Genomic DNA, 15,324 nt, shown 5'->3' on the forward strand with positions numbered 1-15,324 from the left:
TAATGAAAACAATGTTTGAAGGTGTGTTTGTCTGTAAACACGGTGTGCAGCTGTGTAAGAGTTTGGCTGATGGTTGTGAGGGACTGTGCGCACCAGTTAGGCTGTGTTCGCTCAGGGATTGTATACAGTGTTTGGAAGCTAGTGGAAAACATCCTCGAATTGGGTAAGCTGTTGTGCTAGTGTGAATCCCTACACCATTTGTGGACCATTGAAGTGCTGTTCTGTCTAGAGGGATGCAAGTGGTACTCAAGTGCAATGTTTACTGATGTATTTTGTGTTTGGCTATTCTCTGCCAGAAATTATTGAAGGAGACTAGGGCAGTACACCGAGTGTTGATGAAAGTGTGGGAGGTTATCTTGGTTATATAGCAGCGCCCGAATTGTACTTTTGTTGTTTTGTGTTGTGATGGTCATTAGATACATGTTTGTCTTTTATGAATATGGATGTGTGTACAGCTTGATAATTACCACTGATCTCTATGGATTGCTGTTGATAGCAGTAGGAAATGAATTTGTTTACACATTTAAGGTGGCTGATGTGTATGGGCAGTCACATAGATGACAGTCTTGCCTGATGTGTGGTACACCTCACAAGTGTAACTGTAATGTCATGCAAGAGTTTGGTTCACTTTGAGAATACATACATTTCCTGTTCCTGTAGTGTGCAGAGCAGATGGACTGACAGAAGAGTTAGTGCTAGTAGGTGGTTGGATAGCAGCAAATGCAGTCTGTGGTGTTGAGTGAGGTATTGTGATTGCATATGTAGCATACTTGTTTCAGTAACAGGTAGAGCCTGTTTCTCATGCAGTGCAGAATTGGTCCACTCAAGGCATGGTGTTTTCATTTCCATCAGTGAAATTAGTGTGTGTGTCATAGTATTCCTTGGACTGTGGATTTGCTGTGCATGTGTGACAGAGGCTTCAGTGTAATAGTTGGTGCTTAATGATGGTCCGTTTTGCCATGAGAATGTATGTTACACCATGTGGCGTACTGAAAAGAAAGGTCTCTCGTTGGCTTGTGGGGTAGGATTAGTAACCGTGTCACTGAATATAAACCAATGAAAGCATTAAAAAATGCAGTGGTATAATAGACATTGGTGAGAATTCTAGCAGAAGGCATAAATTTTTTCTGGTCAAGGGCAGTTTGCTTCTGATGGCACCTTTTCTCTTTGCATCTCACCATTTGTGGGTGTGACTGTTCCCTGTATGTAAGGTGGGCAGAATTAGCTGCCCACTATATTACAAGGTGGGTGCCATAGAAAAATGTCTCGTATTGTTTGTATCTGTTATCGGTGGTTGGCACTGAAGATTCCTTTTTAGCATACAATCACATATTTTCACTTGTCACGCAATATGCAAGATTGGGTCAATGAGGCAGGGTAGGGAGCCAGATAGTTTTTTGATATTTTTTCTTTGGGAGAGAACATAATCAATGGTAGATGAGCGCAAGACTATATTTTTCTGCAGGTGTATTTGGCACCATATGGAAGAAGTTTGTATGTTTAATGCTACATTATAGGTTTCCATAATTATGAAGCATTGCACTGACTGAAGAGGGTGCTTAACTGGCGAGAAGACACATTTCAATGACTTAAGCGAATTTGCAAATGTCATTTCATTGTGGTTGCAAGGTGTCTAATCCCTTAGGCCAAGTTTTCATCTGCGAACAGTCATCAGTCTTTGCACAAGAAACGAGAAGAATTACATACAAGAGCGAAATACAAGACACACCCTATTGCTTAGGAATGTGAAGTTTATTAAGTTGTTAGTTTGCTTGGTGTCCAATATTAGCCAGCAGTCGTAAAGTAAAAAAATGGAATCCGAAATTGTAGTGGGGGTAGCTGTGTTTACTAGATGAGGTAGTACGACTTTTGTCAGTGTGGGGCTAAGAGAAGCGAGCGCGCAGAAGCGCCCCTGTCGGCCAGTGGGAGAACTACTGTGCAGTTTACAGCGCCAAGATGGCGGAAGGTAGCTAGGCAAGGAAGGATTAGACAGAAGGAGCGAAAAACAACCAGTTAGCGTCTGGGAACTGTGTGTTTCATATGTTTTCGAGTGTATTTCTGTATTTGTGTGCAGCAGGCGACTTGTGCAGTGTTGGCAGATACTGATAGATAAGAAGTGATATGAGTACCCGTAGGTGCTTGCGTCAGGCGTCAGGTATAAATAGTAGCTCCAGGTGCAAGGTTGTTTACCTTTGCGCAGTGGCAATATCGTAACCAATGAAGTGTAACTGAGGTGCGATTATTGCTAGTTGAAAACTTTTACCAATACCCCGCCATAGAGATGTGAAATACCACCTCTGTGGCAATTTTTAGTAGCTCCTAAGGGGGTGTAAGTCTAATGAAAACAATGTTTGAAGGTGTGTTTGTCTGTAAACACGGTGTGCAGCTGTGTAAGAGTTTGGCTGATGGTTGTGAGGGACTGTGCGCACCAGTTAGGCTGTGTTCGCTCAGGGATTGTATACAGTGTTTGGAAGCTAGTGGAAAACATCCTCGAATTGGGTAAGCTGTTGTGCTAGTGTGAATCCCTACACCATTTGTGGACCATTGAAGTGCTGTTCTGTCTAGAGGGATGCAAGTGGTACTCAAGTGCAATGTTTACTGATGTATGTTGTGTTTGGCTATACTCTGCCAGAAATTATTGAAGGAGACTAGGGCAGTACACCGAGTGTTGATGAAAGTGTGGGAGGTTATCTTGGTTATATAGCAGCGCCCGAATTGTACTTTTGTTGTTTTGTGTTGTGATGGTCATTAGATACATGTTTGTCTTTTATGAATATGGATGTGTGTACAGCTTGATAATTACCACTGATCTCTATGGATTGCTGTTGATAGCAGTAGGAAATGAATTTGTTTACACATTTAAGGTGGCTGATGTGTATGGGCAGTCACATAGATGACAGTCTTGCCTGATGTGTGGTACACCTCACAAGTGTAACTGTAATGTCATGCAAGAGTTTGGTTCACTTTGAGAATACATACATTTCCTGTTCCTGTAGTGTGCAGAGCAGATGGACTGACAGAAGAGTTAGTGCTAGTAGGTGGTTGGATAGCAGCAAATGTAGTCTGTGGTGTTGAGTGAGGTATTGTGATTGCATATGTAGCATACTTGTTTCAGTAACAGGTAGAACATGTTTCTCATGCAGTGCAGAATTGGTCCACTCAAGGCATGGTGTTTTCATTTCCATCAGTGAAATTAGTGTGTGTGTCATAGTATTCCTTGGACTGTGGATTTGCTGTGCATGTGCGACAGAGGCTTCAGTGTAATAGTTGGTGCTTAGTGATGGTCCGTTTTGCCATGAGAATGTATGTTACACCATGTGGTTTACTGAAAAGAAAGGTCTCTCGTTGGCTTGTGGGGTAGGATTAGTAACCGTGTCACTGAATATAAACCAATGAAAGCATTAAAAAATGCAGTGGTATAATAGACATTGGTGAGAATTCTAGCAGAAGGCATACATTTTTTCTGGTCAAGGGCAGTTTGCTTCTGATGGCACCTTTTCTCTTTGCATCTCACCATTTGTGGGTGTGACTGTTCCCTGTATGTAAGGTGGGCAGAATTAGCTGCCCACTATATTACAAGGTGGGTGCCATAGAAAAATGTCTCGTATTGTTTGTATCTGTTATCGGTGGTTGGCACTGAAGATTCCTTTTTAGCATACAATCACATATTTTCACTTGTCACGCAATATGCAAGATTGGGTCAATGAGGCAGGGTAGGGAGCCAGATAGTTTTATGATTTTTTTCTTTGGGAGAGAACATAATCAATGGTAGATGAGCGCAAGACTATATTTTTCTGCAGGTGTATTTGGCACCATATGGAAGAAGTTTGTATGTTTAATGCTACATTATAGGTTTCCATAATTATGAAGCATTGCACTGACTGAAGAGGGTGCTTAACTGGCGAGAAGACACATTTCAATGACTTAAGCGAATTTGCAAATGTCATTTCATTGTGGTTGCAAGGTGTCTAATCCCTTAGGCCAAGTTTTCATCTGCGAACAGTCATCAGTCTTTGCACAAGAAACGAGAAGAATTACATACAAGAGCGAAATACAAGACACACCCTATTGCTTAGGAATGTGAAGTTTATTAAGTTGTTAGTTTGCTTGGTGTCCAATATTAGCCAGCAGTCGTAAAGTAAAAAAATGGAATCCGAAATTGTAGTGGGGGTAGCTGTGTTTACTAGATGAGGTAGTACGACTTTTGTCAGTGTGGGGCTAAGAGAAGCGAGCGCGCAGAAGCGCCCCTGTCGGCCAGTGGGAGAACTACTGTGCAGTTTACAGCGCCAAGATGGCGGAAGGTAGCTAGGCAAGGAAGGATTAGACAGAAGGAGCGAAAAACAACCAGTTAGCGTCTGGGAACTGTGTGTTTCATATGTTTTCGAGTGTATTTCTGTATTTGTGTGCAGCAGGCGACTTGTGCAGTGTTGGCAGATACTGATAGATAAGAAGTGATATGAGTACCCGTAGGTGCTTGCGTCAGGCGTCAGGTATAAATAGTAGCTCCAGGTGCAAGGTTGTTTACCTTTGCGCAGTGGCAATATCGTAACCAATGTAGTGTAACTGAGGTGCGATTATTGCTAGTTGAAAACTTTTACCAATACCCCGCCATAGAGATGTGAAATACCACCTCTGTGGCAATTTTTAGTAGCTCCTAAGGGGGTGTAAGTCTAATGAAAACAATGTTTGAAGGTGTGTTTGTCTGTAAACACGGTGTGCAGCTGTGTAACAGTTTGGCTGATGGTTGTGAGGGACTGTGCGCACCAGTTAGGCTGTGTTCGCTCAGGGATTGTATACAGTGTTTGGAAGCTAGTGGAAAACATCCTCGAATTGGGTAAGCTGTTGTGCTAGTGTGAATCCCTACACCATTTGTGGACCATTGAAGTGCTGTTCTGTCTAGAGGGATGCAAGTGGTACTCAAGTGCAATGTTTACTGATGTATGTTGTGTTTGGCTATTCTCTGCCAGAAATTATTGAAGGAGACTAGGGCAGTACACCGAGTGTTGATGAAAGTGTGGGAGGTTATCTTGGTTATATAGCAGCGCCCGCATTGTACTTTTGTTGTTTTGTGTTGTGATGGTCATTAGATACATGTTTGTCTTTTATGAATATGGATGTGTGTACAGCTTGATAATTACCACTGATCTCTATGGATTGCTGTTGATAGCAGTAGGAAATGAATTTGTTTACACATTTAAGGTGGCTGATGTGTATGGGCAGTCACATAGATGACAGTCTTGCCTGATGTGTGGTACACCTCACAAGTGTAACTGTAATGTCATGCAAGAGTTTGGTTCACTTTGAGAATACATACATTTCCTGTTCCTGTAGTGTGCAGAGCAGATGGACTGACAGAAGAGTTAGTGCTAGTAGGTGGTTGGATAGCAGCAAATGTAGTCTGTGGTGTTGAGTGAGGTATTGTGATTGCATATGTAGCATACTTGTTTCAGTAACAGGTAGAACATGTTTCTCATGCAGTGCAGAATTGGTCCACTCAAGGCATGGTGTTTTCATTTCCATCAGTGAAATTAGTGTGTGTGTCATAGTATTCCTTGGACTGTGGATTTACTGTGCATGTGCGACAGAGGCTTCAGTGTAATAGTTGGTGCTTAGTGATGGTCCGTTTTGCCATGAGAATGTATGTTACACCATGTGGTTTACTGAAAAGAAAGGTCTCTCGTTGGCTTGTGGGGTAGGATTAGTAACCGTGTCACTGAATATAAACCAATGAAAGCATTAAAAAATGCAGTGGTATAATAGACATTGGTGAGAATTCTAGCAGAAGGCATACATTTTTTCTGGTCAAGGGCAGTTTGCTTCTGATGGCACCTTTTCTCTTTGCATCTCACCATTTGTGGGTGTGACTGTTCCCTGTATGTAAGGTGGGCAGAATTAGCTGCCCACTATATTACAAGGTGGGTGCCATAGAAAAATGTCTCGTATTGTTTGTATCTGTTATCGGTGGTTGGCACTGAAGATTCCTTTTTAGCATACAATCACATATTTTCACTTGTCACGCAATATGCAAGATTGGGTCAATGAGGCAGGGTAGGGAGCCAGATAGTTTTTTGATTTTTTTTCTTTGGGAGAGAACATAATCAATGGTAGATGAGCGCAAGACTATATTTTTCTGCAGGTGTATTTGGCACCATATGGAAGAAGTTTGTATGTTTAATGCTACATTATAGGTTTCCATAATTATGAAGCATTGCACTGACTGAAGAGGGTGCTTAACTGGCGAGAAGACACATTTCAATGACTTAAGCGAATTTGCAAATGTCATTTCATTGTGGTTGCAAGGTGTCTAATCCCTTAGGCCAAGTTTTCTTCTGCGAACAGTCATCAGTCTTTGCACAAGAAACGAGAAGAATTACATACAAGAGCGAAATACAAGACACACCCTATTGCTTAGGAATGTGAAGTTTATTAAGTTGTTAGTTTGCTTGGTGTCCAATATTAGCCAGCAGTCGTAAAGTAAAAAAATGGAATCCGAAATTGTAGTGGGGGTAGCTGTGTTTACTAGATGAGGTAGTACGACTTTTGTCAGTGTGGGGCTAAGAGAAGCGAGCGCGCAGAAGCGCCCCTGTCGGCCAGTGGGAGAACTACTGTGCAGTTTACAGCGCCAAGATGGCGGAAGGTAGCTAGGCAAGGAAGGATTAGACAGAAGGAGCGAAAAACAACCAGTTAGCGTCTGGGAACTGTGTGTTTCATATGTTTTCGAGTGTATTTCTGTATTTGTGTGCAGCAGGCGACTTGTGCAGTGTTGGCAGATACTGATAGATAAGAAGTGATATGAGTACCCTTAGGTGCTTGCGTCAGGCGTCAGGTATAAATAGTAGCTCCAGGTGCAAGGTTGTTTACCTTTGCGCAGTGGCAATATTGTAACCAATGAAGTGTAACTGAGGTGCGATTATTGCTAGTTGAAAACTTTTACCAATACCCCGCCATAGAGATGTGAAATACCACCTCTGTGGCAATTTTTAGTAGCTCCTAAGGGGGTGTAAGTCTAATGAAAACAATGTTTGAAGGTGTGTTTGTCTGTAAACACGGTGTGCAGCTGTGTAACAGTTTGGCTGATGGTTGTGAGGGACTGTGCGCACCAGTTAGGCTGTGTTCGCTCAGGGATTGTATACAGTGTTTGGAAGCTAGTGGAAAACATCCTCGAATTGGGTAAGCTGTTGTGCTAGTGTGAATCCCTACACCATTTGTGGACCATTGAAGTGCTGTTCTGTCTAGAGGGATGCAAGTGGTACTCAAGTGCAATGTTTACTGATGTATGTTGTGTTTGGCTATTCTCTGCCAGAAATTATTGAAGGAGACTAGGGCAGTACACCGAGTGTTGATGAAAGTGTGGGAGGTTATCTTGGTTATATAGCAGCGCCCGCATTGTACTTTTGTTGTTTTGTGTTGTGATGGTCATTAGATACATGTTTGTCTTTTATGAATATGGATGTGTGTACAGCTTGATAATTACCACTGATCTCTATGGATTGCTGTTGATAGCAGTAGGAAATGAATTTGTTTACACATTTAAGGTGGCTGATGTGTATGGGCAGTCACATAGATGACAGTCTTGCCTGATGTGTGGTACACCTCACAAGTGTAACTGTAATGTCATGCAAGAGTTTGGTTCACTTTGAGAATACATACATTTCCTGTTCCTGTAGTGTGCAGAGCAGATGGACTGACAGAAGAGTTAGTGCTAGTAGGTGGTTGGATAGCAGCAAATGTAGTCTGTGGTGTTGAGTGAGGTATTGTGATTGCATATGTAGCATACTTGTTTCAGTAACAGGTAGAGCATGTTTCTCATGCAGTGCAGAATTGGTCCACTCAAGGCATGGTGTTTTCATTTCCATCAGTGAAATTAGTGTGTGTGTCATAGTATTCCTTGGACTGTGGATTTGCTGTGCATGTGCGACAGAGGCTTCAGTGTAATAGTTGGTGCTTAATGATGGTCCGTTTTGCCATGAGAATGTATGTTACACCATGTGGTTTACTGAAAAGAAAGGTCTCTCGTTGGCTTGTGGGGTAGGATTAGTAACCGTGTCACTGAATATAAACCAATGAAAGCATTAAAAAATGCAGTGGTATAATAGACATTGGTGAGAATTCTAGCAGAAGGCATACATTTTTTCTGGTCAAGGGCAGTTTGCTTCTGATGGCACCTTTTCTCTTTGCATCTCACCATTTGTGGGTGTGACTGTTCCCTGTATGTAAGGTGGGCAGAATTAGCTGCCCACTATATTACAAGGTGGGTGCCATAGAAAAATGTCTCATATTGTTTGTATCTGTTATCGGTGGTTGGCACTGAAGATTCCTTTTTAGCATACAATCACATATTTTCACTTGTCACGCAATATGCAAGATTGGGTCAATGAGGCAGGGTAGGGAGCCAGATAGTTTTTTGATTTTTTTTCTTTGGGAGAGAACATAATCAATGGTAGATGAGCGCAAGACTATATTTTTCTGCAGGTGTATTTGGCACCATATGGAAGAAGTTTGTATGTTTAATGCTACATTATAGGTTTCCATAATTATGAAGCATTGCACTGACTGAAGAGGGTGCTTAACTGGCGAGAAGACACATTTCAATGACTTAAGCGAATTTGCAAATGTCATTTCATTGTGGTTGCAAGGTGTCTAATCCCTTAGGCCAAGTTTTCATCTGCGAACAGTCATCAGTCTTTGCACAAGAAACGAGAAGAATTACATACAAGAGCGAAATACAAGACACACCCTATTGCTTAGGAATGTGAAGTTTATTAAGTTGTTAGTTTGCTTGGTGTCCAATATTAGCCAGCAGTCGTAAAGTAAAAAAATGGAATCCGAAATTGTAGTGGGGGTAGCTGTGTTTACTAGATGAGGTAGTACGACTTTTGTCAGTGTGGGGCTAAGAGAAGCGAGCGCGCAGAAGCGCCCCTGTCGGCCAGTGGGAGAACTACTGTGCAGTTTACAGCGCCAAGATGGCGGAAGGTAGCTAGGCAAGGAAGGATTAGACAGAAGGAGCGAAAAACAACCAGTTAGCGTCTGGGAACTGTGTGTTTCATATGTTTTCGAGTGTATTTCTGTATTTGTGTGCAGCAGGCGACTTGTGCAGTGTTGGCAGATACTGATAGATAAGAAGTGATATGAGTACCCGTAGGTGCTTGCGTCAGGCGTCAGGTATAAATAGTAGCTCCAGGTGCAAGGTTGTTTACCTTTGCGCAGTGGCAATATCGTAACCAATGAAGTGTAACTGAGGTGCGATTATTGCTAGTTGAAAACTTTTACCAATACCCCGCCATAGAGATGTGAAATACCACCTCTGTGGCAATTTTTAGTAGCTCCTAAGGGGGTGTAAGTCTAATGAAAACAATGTTTGAAGGTGTGTTTGTCTGTAAACACGGTGTGCAGCTGTGTAACAGTTTGGCTGATGGTTGTGAGGGACTGTGCGCACCAGTTAGGCTGTGTTCGCTCAGGGATTGTATACAGTGTTTGGAAGCTAGTGGAAAACATCCTCGAATTGGGTAAGCTGTTGTGCTAGTGTGAATGCCTACACCATTTGTGGACCATTGAAGTGCTGTTCTGTCTAGAGGGATGCAAGTGGTACTCAAGTGCAATGTTTACTGATGTATGTTGTGTTTGGCTATTCTCTGCCAGAAATTATTGAAGGAGACTAGGGCAGTACACCGAGTGTTGATGAAAGTGTGGGAGGTTATCTTGGTTATATAGCAGCGCCCGCATTGTACTTTTGTTGTTTTGTGTTGTGATGGTCATTAGATACATGTTTGTCTTTTATGAATATGGATGTGTGTACAGCTTGATAATTACCACTGATCTCTATGGATTGCTGTTGATAGCAGTAGGAAATGAATTTGTTTACACATTTAAGGTGGCTGATGTGTATGGGCAGTCACATAGATGACAGTCTTGCCTGATGTGTGGTACACCTCACAAGTGTAACTGTAATGTCATGCAAGAGTTTGGTTCACTTTGAGAATACATACATTTCCTGTTCCTGTAGTGTGCAGAGCAGATGGATTGACAGAAGAGTTAGTGCTAGTAGGTGGTTGGATAGCAGCAAATGCAGTCTGTGGTGTTGAGTGAGGTATTGTGATTGCATATGTAGCATACTTGTTTCAGTAACAGGTAGAGCCTGTTTCTCATGCAGTGCAGAATTGGTCCACTCAAGGCATGGTGTTTTCATTTCCATCAGTGAAATTAGTGTGTGTGTCATAGTATTCCTTGGACTGTGGATTTGCTGTGCATGTGTGACAGAGGCTTCAGTGTAATAGTTGGTGCTTAATGATGGTCCGTTTTGCCATGAGAATGTATGTTACACCATGTGGCGTACTGAAAAGAAAGGTCTCTCGTTGGCTTGTGGGGTAGGATTAGTAACCGTGTCACTGAATATAAACCAATGAAAGCATTAAAAAATGCAGTGGTATAATAGACATTGGTGAGAATTCTAGCAGAAGGCATACATTTTTTTCTGATCAAGGGCAGTTTGCTTCTGATGGCACCTTTTCTCTTTGCATCTCACCATTTGTGGGTGTGACTGTTCCCTGTATGTAAGGTGGGCAGAATTAGCTGCCCACTATATTACAAGGTGGGTGCCATAGAAAAATGTCTCGTATTGTTTGTATCTGTTATCGGTGGTTGGCACTGAAGATTCCTTTTTAGCATACAATCACATATTTTCACTTGTCACGCAATATGCAAGATTGGGTCAATGAGGCAGGGTAGGGAGCCAGATAGTTTTATGATTTTTTTCTTTGGGAGAGAACATAATCAATGGTAGATGAGCGCAAGACTATATTTTTCTGCAGGTGTATTTGGCACCATATGGAAGAAGTTTGTATGTTTAATGCTACATTATAGGTTTCCATAATTATGAAGCATTGCACTGACTGAAGAGGGTGCTTAACTGGCGAGAAGACACATTTCAATGACTTAAGCGAATTTGCAAATGTCATTTCATTGTGGTTGCAAGGTGTCTAATCCCTTAGGCCAAGTTTTCATCTGCGAACAGTCATCAGTCTTTGCACAAGAAACGAGAAGAATTACATACAAGAGCGAAATACAAGACACACCCTATTGCTTAGGAATGTGAAGTTTATTAAGTTGTTAGTTTGCTTGGTGTCCAATATTAGCCAGCAGTCGTAAAGTAAAAAAATGGAATCCGAAATTGTAGTGGGGGTAGCTGTGTTTACTAGATGAGGTAGTACGACTTTTGTCAGTGTGGGGCTAAGAGAAGCGAGCGCGCAGAAGCGCCCCTGTCGGCCAGTGGGAGAACTACTGTGCAGTTTACAGCGCCAAGATGGCGGAAGGTAGCTAGGCAAGGAAGGATTAGACAGAAGGAGCGAAAAACAACCAGTTAGCGTCTGGGAACTGTGTGTTTCATATGTTTTCGAGTGTATTTCTGTATTTGTGTGCAGCAGGCGACTTGTGCAGTGTTGGCAGATACTGATAGATAAGAAGTGATATGAGTACCCTTAGGTGCTTGCGTCAGGCGTCAGGTATAAATAGTAGCTCCAGGTGCAAGGTTGTTTACCTTTGCGCAGTGGCAATATCGTAACCAATGAAGTGTAACTGAGGTGCGATTATTGCTAGTTGAAAACTTTTACCAATACCCCGCCATAGAGATGTGAAATACCACCTCTGTGGCAATTTTTAGTAGCTCCTAAGGGGGTGTAAGTCTAATGAAAACAATGTTTGAAGGTGTGTTTGTCTGTAAACACGGTGTGCAGCTGTGTAACAGTTTGGCTGATGGTTGTGAGGGACTGTGCGCACCAGTTAGGCTGTGTTCGCTCAGGGATTGTATACAGTGTTTGGAAGCTAGTGGAAGACATCCTCGAATTGGGTAAGCTGTTGTGCTAGTGTGAATCCCTACACCATTTGTGGACCATTGAAGTGCTGTTCTGTCTAGAGGGATGCAAGTGGTACTCAAGTGCAATGTTTACTGATGTATGTTGTGTTTGGCTATTCTCTGCCAGAAATTATTGAAGGAGACTAGGGCAGTACACCGAGTGTTGATGAAAGTGTGGGAGGTTATCTTGGTTATATAGCAGCGCCCGCATTGTACTTTTGTTGTTTTGTGTTGTGATGGTCATTAGATACATGTTTGTCTTTTATGAATATGGATGTGTGTACAGCTTGATAATTACCACTGATCTCTATGGATTGCTGTTGATAGAAGTAGGAAATGAATTTGTTTACACATTTAAGGTGGCTGATGTGTATGGGCAGTCACATAGATGACAGTCTTGCCTGATGTGTGGTACACCTCACAAGTGTAACTGTAATGTCATGCAAGAGTTTGGTTCACTTTGAGAATACATACATTTCCTGTTCCTGTAGTGTGCAGAGCAGATGGACTGACAGAAGAGTTAGTGCTAGTAGGTGGTTGGATAGCAGCAAATGCAGTCTGTGGTGTTGAGTGAGGTATTGTGATTGCATATGTAGCATACTTGTTTCAGTAACAGGTAGAGCCTGTTTCTCATGCAGTGCAGAATTGGTCCACTCAAGGCATGGTGTTTTCATTTCCATCAGTGAAATTAGTGTGTGTGTCATAGTATTCCTTGGACTGTGGATTTGCTGTGCATGTGTGACAGAGGCTTCAGTGTAATAGTTGGTGCTTAATGATGGTCCGTTTTGCCATGAGAATGTATGTTACACCATGTGGCGTACTGAAAAGAAAGGTCTCTCGTTGGCTTGTGGGGTAGGATTAGTAACCGTGTCACTGAATATAAACCAATGAAAGCATTAAAAAATGCAGTGGTATAATAGACATTGGTGAGAATTCTAGCAGAAGGCATACATTTTTTCTGGTCAAGGGCAGTTTGCTTCTGATGGCACCTTTTCTCTTTGCATCTCACCATTTGTGGGTGTGACTGTTCCCTGTATGTAAGGTGGGCAGAATTAGCTGCCCACTATATTACAAGGTGGGTGCCATAGAAAAATGTCTCGTATTGTTTGTATCTGTTATCGGTGGTTGGCACTGAAGATTCCTTTTTAGCATACAATCACATATTTTCACTTGTCACGCAATATGCAAGATTGGGTCAATGAGGCAGGGTAGGGAGCCAGATAGTTTTATGATTTTTTTCTTTGGGAGAGAACATAATCAATGGTAGATGAGCGCAAGACTATATTTTTCTGCAGGTGTATTTGGCACCATATGGAAGAAGTTTGTATGTTTAATGCTACATTATAGGTTTCCATAATTATGAAGCATTGCACTGACTGAAGAGGGTGCTTAACTGGCGAGAAGACACATTTCAATGACTTAAGCGAATTTGCAAATGTCATTTCATTGTGGTTGCAAGGTGTCTAATCCCTTAGGCCAAGTTTTCATCTGCGAACAGTCATCAGTCTTTGCACAAGAAACGAGAAGAATTACATACAAGAGCGAAATACAAGACACACCCTATTGCTTAGGAATGTGAAGTTTATTAAGTTGTTAGTTTGCTTGGTGTCCAATATTAGCCAGCAGTCGTAAAGTAAAAAAATGGAATCCGAAATTGTAGTGGGGGTAGCTGTGTTTACTAGATGAGGTAGTACGACTTTTGTCAGTGTGGGGCTAAGAGAAGCGAGCGCGCAGAAGCGCCCCTGTCGGCCAGTGGGAGAACTACTGTGCAGTTTACAGCGCCAAGATGGCGGAAGGTAGCTAGGCAAGGAAGGATTAGACAGAAGGAGCGAAAAACAACCAGTTAGCGTCTGGGAACTGTGTGTTTCATATGTTTTCGAGTGTATTTCTGTATTTGTGTGCAGCAGGCGACTTGTGCAGTGTTGGCAGATACTGATAGATAAGAAGTGATATGAGTACCCGTAGGTGCTTGCGTCAGGCGTCAGGTATAAATAGTAGCTCCAGGTGCAAGGTTGTTTACCTTTGCGCAGTGGCAATATCGTAACCAATGAAGTGTAACTGAGGTGCGATTATTGCTAGTTGAAAACTTTTACCAATACCCCGCCATAGAGATGTGAAATACCACCTCTGTGGCAATTTTTAGTAGCTCCTAAGGGGGTGTAAGTCTAATGAAAACAATGTTTGAAGGTGTGTTTGTCTGTAAACACGGTGTGCAGCTGTGTAACAGTTTGGCTGATGGTTGTGAGGGACTGTGCGCACCAGTTAGGCTGTGTTCGCTCAGGGATTGTATACAGTGTTTGGAAGCTAGTGGAAGACATCCTCGAATTGGGTAAGCTGTTGTGCTAGTGTGAATCCCTACACCATTTGTGGACCATTGAAGTGCTGTTCTGTCTAGAGGGATGCAAGTGGTACTCAAGTGCAATGTTTACTGATGTATGTTGTGTTTGGCTATTCTCTGCCAGAAATTATTGAAGGAGACTAGGGCAGTACACCGAGTGTTGATGAAAGTGTGGGAGGTTATCTTGGTTATATAGCAGCGCCCGCATTGTACTTTTGTTGTTTTGTGTTGTGATGGTCATTAGATACATGTTTGTCTTTTATGAATATGGATGTGTGTACAGCTTGATAATTACCACTGATCTCTATGGATTGCTGTTGATAGCAGTAGGAAATGAATTTGTTTACACATTTAAGGTGGCTGATGTGTATGGGCAGTCACATAGATGACAGTCTTGCCTGATGTGTGGTACACCTCACAAGTGTAACTGTAATGTCATGCAAGAGTTTGGTTCACTTTGAGAATACATACATTTCCTGTTCCTGTAGTGTGCAGAGCAGATGGACTGACAGAAGAGTTAGTGCTAGTAGGTGGTTGGATAGCAGCAAATGCAGTCTGTGGTGTTGAGTGAGGTATTGTGATTGCATATGTAGCATACTTGTTTCAGTAACAGGTAGAGCCTGTTTCTCATGCAGTGCAGAATTGGTCCACTCAAGGCATGGTGTTTTCATTTCCATCAGTGAAATTAGTGTGTGTGTCATAGTATTCCTTGGACTGTGGATTTGCTGTGCATGTGTGACAGAGGCTTCAGTGTAATAGTTGGTGCTTAATGATGGTCCGTTTTGCCATGAGAATGTATGTTACACCATGTGGCGTACTGAAAAGAAAGGTCTCTCGTTGGCTTGTGGGGTAGGATTAGTAACCGTGTCACTGAATATAAACCAATGAAAGCATTAAAAAATGCAGTGGTATAATAGACATTGGTGAGAATTCTAGCAGAAGGCATACATTTTTTCTGGTCAAGGGCAGTTTGCTTCTGATGGCACCTTTTCTCTTTGCATCTCACCATTTGTGGGTGTGACTGTTCCCTGTATGTAAGGTGGGCAGAATTAGCTGCCCACTATATTACAAGGTGGGTGCCATAGAAAAATGTCTCGTATTGTTTGTATCTGTTATCGGTGGTTGGCACTGAAGATTC

General features: G+C 42.2%; 1 protein-coding gene and 6 non-coding genes across 8 annotated transcripts in view; all 7 read left to right on the forward strand.

Annotated features, from left to right (window-relative positions):
• Positions 1-15,324, forward strand: part of LOC126291900 (uncharacterized) — a 388,268-nt gene that overhangs the window by 150,576 nt on the left and 222,368 nt on the right. The window lies entirely within an intron of this gene.
• Positions 2,189-2,328, forward strand: LOC126292446 (U4 spliceosomal RNA). Its single transcript, XR_007552180.1, has one exon. It is a non-coding gene; the product is annotated as a U4 spliceosomal RNA (small nuclear RNA).
• Positions 4,524-4,663, forward strand: LOC126292483 (U4 spliceosomal RNA). The gene has a single exon (XR_007552218.1). It is a non-coding gene; the product is annotated as a U4 spliceosomal RNA (small nuclear RNA).
• On the forward strand, positions 6,860-6,999 carry LOC126292478 (U4 spliceosomal RNA). The gene has a single exon (XR_007552212.1). It is a non-coding gene; the product is annotated as a U4 spliceosomal RNA (small nuclear RNA).
• LOC126292447 (U4 spliceosomal RNA) lies at positions 9,196-9,335 on the forward strand. The gene has a single exon (XR_007552181.1). It is a non-coding gene; the product is annotated as a U4 spliceosomal RNA (small nuclear RNA).
• On the forward strand, positions 11,532-11,671 carry LOC126292448 (U4 spliceosomal RNA). The gene has a single exon (XR_007552183.1). It is a non-coding gene; the product is annotated as a U4 spliceosomal RNA (small nuclear RNA).
• Positions 13,867-14,006, forward strand: LOC126292449 (U4 spliceosomal RNA). The gene has a single exon (XR_007552184.1). It is a non-coding gene; the product is annotated as a U4 spliceosomal RNA (small nuclear RNA).

Source organism: Schistocerca gregaria, chromosome 9 (assembly GCF_023897955.1).
Source record: "Schistocerca gregaria isolate iqSchGreg1 chromosome 9, iqSchGreg1.2, whole genome shotgun sequence".
Classification (NCBI taxonomy): domain Eukaryota; kingdom Metazoa; phylum Arthropoda; class Insecta; order Orthoptera; family Acrididae; genus Schistocerca; species Schistocerca gregaria.